The following is a 7,420-nucleotide window of genomic DNA, read 5'->3' as shown; positions in this document are numbered from 1 at the left end:
GTACTGTGTACCGTTTTAGCAGGAAGTAGAGCCCATTGAACTTGGGGTGCTTCGCCACAGTACAGGGCTGACACGTTTCCCTCTCTCATCTGACGTGAAGCGCAAGGTTGGTGGTTTCAATGTTGTAAACAGACGACCTCCTGATTCTAGCAGCCCTCTTTCGGAGGTGGCTTTCTGGAGAGTGAAAAAAAAAATAGTCCTAAATAGTCAACAGCAAGTCACCTCCCTAACTTCATAACTTGCAGGTGTGTAGTCTGGGGGTGGTCATGGAACTAGCTGTGACACTGAGAGCTTAGTTGCCAGGATTGCCTTTTTCCAGCTTGTAAAGAGAGCTACACTGATTCCTGGACCGGGATGGCTTGAGCACAGTTGCCCAGATTCTGGTGACCTTGGTACGGTTGAATTACCGCAGTGTGAGGAAGGCCCAAAGGCCGCAGCCAATGCAGAAAACTGAGGCTAGGCTGCTTGTGGGAACAGACTACTTGCAGGAGCTGACACCTTCCCTGCTTCCCTGCGGGGTCTGTACTGGTTCCCAGTCTGCTACTGGGCCAAATTCAACATTCTTTTACTAACGTGCAGCTGGAAGCCAGGTTACCCGAGAGACCCCTATAAACCCAGGGGGTCACTACTTTCATCAGGAGAGCTTCTAAAGTCCCAAAAATATCACAACAGCGGGGTTTTCAGGAAAGCTGTCCCTGTTTGGTGGAAGAGCATCCCTGTTGAGCTGCGACAGACACCCACTATTTGTAATTTGTGGGAACCACCGAAAACATTTCTGTTGCCGCCAGCTTTTCCAGCTGGGAGAGAAAGGTGCTTGCTTTTCGGTCTCTGCCTACGGCACCCCGTTTTGTTGTCTTCAGACTTAACTGTGGTCGTTTTCTGTGATGTTTTTAAACTTCCTTTTAGTTACTTTTACCTTGTGCTTATAAATCGCCCTGAGACTATTATTATTATTATTATTATTATTATTATTATACCACCCAGTTGAATATCCTGAAAACTCACTGTCTTTGTTTTGATTGGTAGATGATGGGACAGTCAGTTAAAATTCCACTAGCCGCTTTGAGAAGTGATTCTCCTTCAGGCCTTTTCACTTGAGGAAGAAATAGTGTCAGCTTCCCAGTTCACACACAAACACACGGTGCAAATCGTTAGTAGAGGATGGGATCAGCGTGCATTGGCGATGTGGTATTTTGGGGTCTCTCACACTCAGCTTACAACGTCTCTCTCTCTCTCACACACACACACACACAACGTTGCTTTTTTGGGGTGAAAGGGGATTAAGATCTCTTGGAAATGATCAGGTATCGGGAGAGGAGGGAGCCCCTCTCCGGAAAGCAAAGACGGGACAAGGCGAGCACAGCGCCGGAGGTGGAAACAGCAGGTGGTTGAAGTTCAGTTGCTTTTACGCGGCTCTGGAGATGCTGCTCGCCTTCCTGTTTGCTTGTTAGAGCTGGCAATTGGGGGAGGGGGGTGCATTATTCAAGGGGAAGCATTCCGAAGGTTGCCAAGAGTGAGCCTGGCTCCCTGTGACCCTGAGGGGGAAAGACTGTGGCAAAGAGGGCAGGTGCCTCTCACTCCCTCCTCCCACCTGCTTGGCTAATGTTAGCAAACGGGACGCCGCCTTCGGCATCAGCAACTGCTTTGCGTCCGCTGCTAAAGTCGTAGACTTATTCTGCTGTGAGAACTATTTGCTGTGAAACTTGTTAACAACTTTCGGGAATGGATTTCTGCGAGCTACAGGAAACAACCCCACCAGCCTCACACGCAGATGGGTGTGATTGATCGCCCGCGGTTGTGCACGGGAACCGCTGGCGAGGATTCACCGGCGGAGAGCCGTGCCCAGCACACATCCCGGGGCTAATAGGCAAATGCTTACTCCGTTTTCTCGCCTCGCCTTGCTGGGCGCGCCCTGATCTTTTATTTCAGGCCTCGCCGCTTGAGACAGTATTTGCCTTCTTTCACTAACTTGCCACGCGCAGCGACGGGCCACCTCCGGCCTCCCTTTGCCCTCGAAAGCTAGGGAAACGTTTCTGCTGCACCCTGTCCAAAGCGAAAGGCCAGCCAGGATCACTTCACATGAGCAACGCTTGGCCTTGCCTCCTACTCCGGTATCTATTGCGTGTCCTGTGTTCTGTTGCCCTCTCATGGACGTGAGCTTGATCAAACAAGCACGCGAAGCGCAATCGCCCCTTTCCGAATGGCTCCTTGGACCTCTTTACTGGTCGACATTTTCGTGATTTATGTAGTGTGTGTTAGCCATGTTTATTGAGAGAGGACAAACACTGGGCTACCCTCCTCTGATTCCGATCACTCACGCACATGTCCATTAAAACCATTGGGATTTCAACATTAAAAATAAATTAGGATATTTATTTGTAGAGAGGTGTGCTCGAACATTCTTTTTAGCATGCCCAAAGACGTGGCATTTCGATTGTCCTGCGGCCACACTCCCTCCTGCAGTTTTGCACAGGCCCGAGTCAAAATTCCACTGATCATTTCCGCTTTGCCAACATTCGAGGGTGGAATGTTGGAACTTTACGAACATTCGAACCCGGGGGCGTATCCCTTTTCAACTGGGCTTTGATGGTTCCTTCTTTTTCCCCTTCCTCCTCCTCCTCCTCCTCCTCAATGGAAACAAAGCTCTCCCCTTTGGTATTCAGCTTTCTGGCAAATTCAGAGTGGGCACAGAGTCAAACCTTGTCACGGTGTCTTCTCAAAAACCTGGTGTTGATCAACACGCCGAGAAACAAATGGACAATAGAAACCTTTGTTTGCATGTATGCAGGCCGCTGCAGAAGAAAAGGGAAGCCCTGCGTGATTAGCACGTTTCAACCGCGATTCACAACAAATGCATTTCTGCTCCTTGGAGGAGATAGGAGGGCGTGTGCATGGGATGGGTTAAAAAAGAAGAAGATATAAGCATAAACTTTCATATGCTGAGTTTAAATTATAAAGTGGGCATTCGCCTGCATACATTCATGTGCGCATGTGGTACTTTGGAGAGAAAGATCTACGTTTGTAGATATGAATATATTTGTCCCCACTGAAGTCAATAGCAAAATTTCCCCTGATTAGATACATAAGCTTGCTCTGTTTAAAATCAGCGGGTATTTTGCTACGATGACACCTTACATTTTTATGTATCTGCACGCATTAGGCTTGTGTTAGTAACTGGACCTGGCTTCTGACTAAATAAAAAGAAAGTGCATTATCTCCTTCACAGCTTCAGTAAAAAGGCGTGTCCGTCGACAGGAAGAAACTGAGAGCTGGATTTGTAAGGATTTATATATATATCTATATATATATATATTTTAAAAATTAAATAACAAAGTCCCAAAATGTGGAGGGGGTTTTCTCTTCGGCGTTTTAACGACAGCAAGTAGTTATTTTTTACCCCTTTCTTCCTCCCTGTTCAGCAAATAAAAGAGGAGGTGTGGCAGGTGGGTGGGGCTTACCTTTCTATAAATATCCCTGAGGCTATGAGAGGAGAGAAATAATTAAAACGCCTGCATATCTCTCCGCGAGCAATAATAGCACCGCCCCACCTCCTATTTGCAAAAGGCCGTCGGTTTTCGTGTGAGCGGGTAGGGCGGCTATTTAAACAGCAAGCAGTGCCAAGCAGCAGCTCCGAGAGAAATTAATATATGTTAGTTAGTTTGTTTGTTTACCCGCATCATTTGCCTTTAATCGATACTGTTTGAACTCCAGACTCCATTTAACTTTCTCCTTCTGTAAAGCGACTGAGTAGGAACTGATGCTTCAAGTTCAATTGTTTTGTTTTAATTTTATTTTTATTTTTAAACCCCTTCATCACAGTTCTAAGGCCATTGCAAGTGTAAAAAAGAAAACTCCATTCTTTGAGGTTGCTCCGAAGTATTACCGTATGTATTTCAAAATTACCTTCTGGGTGACTTTGCCCAATCTCTCTCTCTCCATGCAGAAACAGCCTGGAAGCTGGAAGCTAAGAGCAGGGCAGCCTCATCCTAGAAGAGTTTACTGGGAATTTATTTAGTTATGATTTAACAAGATTTATATACCGCCAGAGGTGCCAACTTGAATAAAAGATTGTGGGGGCCTAAGTAAGACCCGCCTCACATAATCGATCACATAACACAGTGCGCGCACACTATCTGAATGGGAGTGGCAATCAACTTTTCATGGGCCCAGCCCCCTCAAATATTTTATCGTGGGGGCCGAAGCCCCCACTGCCCCTAGGAGTTGGCTCCTATGTATACCCCTGAAGCAACCACACCAACAAAGATCTAAACGGTTTACATGAATTTAGTCCCAATTTTGAGGTTTACTCCCAAGTAAGTGTGCATAGGATTGCAGTCTATCAGGGTCCAGAAAGAGGAAGCAGGGCCTAACCGGAAGTGGATGTGTTTAGGACTGCAGCTGTGTTTAGGATGTGTTTAGGACTGCATCTGTGAGATGCTCCTTAAAAAAACAAGGCCCAGATCATGATTAGGAAGCTTAGGCGCCAAATCCATAGAGCAGGGTCAGGGGACCTGTGACCCTCCCAGATGTTGTTGGGCTCAAGTGCCACCTGCCCCAGCCAGCTTCGCCAGACCTCGGGGATGCTGTATCCTGAAAACATCTGGAGGGCGAAGCGTTCTCCATCCCTGCCACAGAGAAATGGAATTGGTTCGAAACAAACAAAAGGCAAGAAATTTGAGCATCGTGTGTGTTTAGGCCACTGGCTTTTGTGGGTGTTGTTAGTTTAGTTAGTTAGTTAGTTAGTTAGTTTTTTGAAAGAGGGGACTAGAAGATCAAACTTTACAGGCAAAGGAGTGGAGTTTCCTACGGGACGAGCAAGTGGGGGAGTCAAATTTTAGTGTAGTATTTTCTATGAAGTACAGCGCTCACTGCCACCCCGATGTCACCTGAGACCAATTCTAGCCTCTTCTAAGGTTAAGCACAAATTAGCTAGATGGTGGCCTCGTGGTCCTCCCGCTGAGCCGTGAAATCCGCTGCGTGAGTTCACCAATGGCCATCTCTCGGCCTGACCTACCTTACGCGGTTGTTGTGAAGGGAACATGGCAGGGCGCCCATGTACGTAAACTCCGTGGAAGGAAAGGTTGGATAAGCTTTGACCAGAATCTAAATCACCTCATTCAGATGGGGTTTCCTCCACCCACACGTTTACGGGAAAGGTTAAGTTTGTTATGGAAGACCTCAAAACTCTCATCAGTTTCACGGGCCACGCTGTCCCCAGCCTTCCTGAACCGGTTGCTGCTTTGGACTACACTCCTATCAACCCAGATCAGGAAGCTGACTTGGGGCTGATGGGAGTTGTAGTCCAAAGCAACTGAAGGGAGCTATGGCACAAGATTGGGGAAGGCTGCTCTGCGTCATTCTCTGAAGGTAGAGGGTGCCCATGTATGGAGGGAGAGGGGAAGCGCTGCGGAATCCTTTCGCTTTATTTTGAACGATGGGCCTATCCACTCAATTCTCTCCTCTGAATTCAATGGTCCCGCCCGGATCCTATGTGCCCTTAACTTGGGAGAAGGTCTCATTGAGCTCAGTGGTGTCCACTCCTGAGTAGACATGCTTAGGATTGCGTTGCAGGTATTGTACCTTACTTGGAAATGGAGCAGAAGGGGGACTGTTGGATCACACTTCTTTGGGCCAGTGTGGAACGGCATGTAAAATTAATGGTGAGCAACAGAGGTGGTGTCAGTTTGTGTCACGAAATGAAATATTTTTCAGACATGGCAGACACGCACACACACACGTCTCCAGAATTTCAGTCACTGGACTTTATCAATGCACCCAAGAAACCCCAGTCTGGACGCGTCGTAGCGGAATATTCGTAGTCTGGGCGCACTTGAATTTGGGCTATAAGCCTTAACACGCTTTGTGCAGAGCGAGTTCCATTGTCCGCAGCAAGACTGTGAGTCAACATGCCAACAGTTCCATTAAACTACAATATTTCCATTAAAGTTGTTGTTTTTTTTTGGGGGGGGAGGGTTGATCTTATCTTAAGGGACTAGATTTCGTTCCAACCCAGCGCCGTGACTTCCTAGTGTGCCAACGTTGCCATTCAGCAGCAACAACAAACATTTAAATTTTTATCTTTTCCGTGCGTGGCCCGTGACCAAAAGAGCAGCGCAATCCTCTTAAGTTCCTGTGAGCTCGATGGGACTTTCTCCGGGATACACGCGTGTAGTAGCACTACACCTTCAAGCGCAGAGGCCCTTTGATTTCAGGGGGAGAAATTTAAATAGTTCCTTCTCTTTCCCACTGGAAGGAAGGGCATTTAAGTGCCTTGGTGGGGAAGTGCCTTGCCTTCTTTCGGTTTTCTGCGTTATGTCAGAATTGACTCAGTGTTACAAATCCCGAGCATTTCAAGGGGAGAGAAATAGACGCTTGTAAACAAAGGATGGCTTTAATAGCGAAGCATCATGAACTGAATTCCACATTGGTCAGTTTTTAATATATACATGAATAAATGAAGGAGTGGAAGGGAAGCGACATAGGAACATCGGCAGCTGCTTTATACTGAGTCAGGCCATTGGGGTACCGAACCTACTGGCTGGCAGCTCTCCCCAAGGGTATCAAATGGGGGCCTCTTCCAGCCCAAACTGGAGATGCTGGAGAGTAAAGCTGGGACCCTCTGCACCAAAATCAGGTGTTCTACCCTTGAGTCAAGGCCCTTTCCCGAATGCTACGTCCGCTATTCCCGCTGTTACCACCCCCACTACCATTACGACTAACAATAATCATACCCACCCAACGGAATTCAAGCAGCCGTCCTAGCCATGTTTTACTTGAAAGCAAAGCCCACTGAAATCAGGGGACATACTTTGGAACAAGGCCGCCCAAACTCTCTGAATTGCGAGTCAGTTGGACTCGCTGTTACCTAGGGATCAGTGGTCCACGTAGCTCAGTAATTGTACGCACTGCCTGAAAATTTACCCGGGAGATGCCAAGGGAAGGAACTCGGGACCTTTGAGGGCAAAGGATGAGCTCTGTTCCTGAAAGTAGTGGGGGGGGGTGGCTGTGCTTAGGGTGCCCCTTTGCAAACGACTGAGATCCGGGACAAGAAAAGAAAGAAAGAAAGAAAGAAAGAAAGAAAGAGGGCGCCCGGCTTTGAGGTCACGCCCAGATGCCCACAAGGTACTTGACAATTTCATGGAAGAGTCACCAGAACACAAAATTAATACTGAGCTCCTACGACCGCGGTGTCTCCAAGCAAATTAAAAATGGTGTCTGTTCTTAATAATGTTGGCCTGCCAGAGAAGGCGGATTTATCCACCTGCTCGTAACTGTTAGTTCAAGTGGCCGTCCTCATGGGCACGGGGGAACTCTCTTGGAAAGCGAGGCCATTTGCTCCATCTCAGTGTTGGGGGTGGGGGGAAGGAGGAGTAAAAAAAAAAAATCCCTAACATTAAAAGGCCGAATTTACTTAAACATT

Source organism: Podarcis gaigeae, assembly GCF_964106915.1.
Source record: "Podarcis gaigeae genome assembly, chromosome: 1".
NCBI classification, from domain to species: Eukaryota; Metazoa; Chordata; class Lepidosauria; order Squamata; family Lacertidae; genus Podarcis; species Podarcis gaigeae.
The sequence above is the reverse complement of the archived record's forward strand: the minus strand, read 5'-3'. Positions refer to the sequence as shown.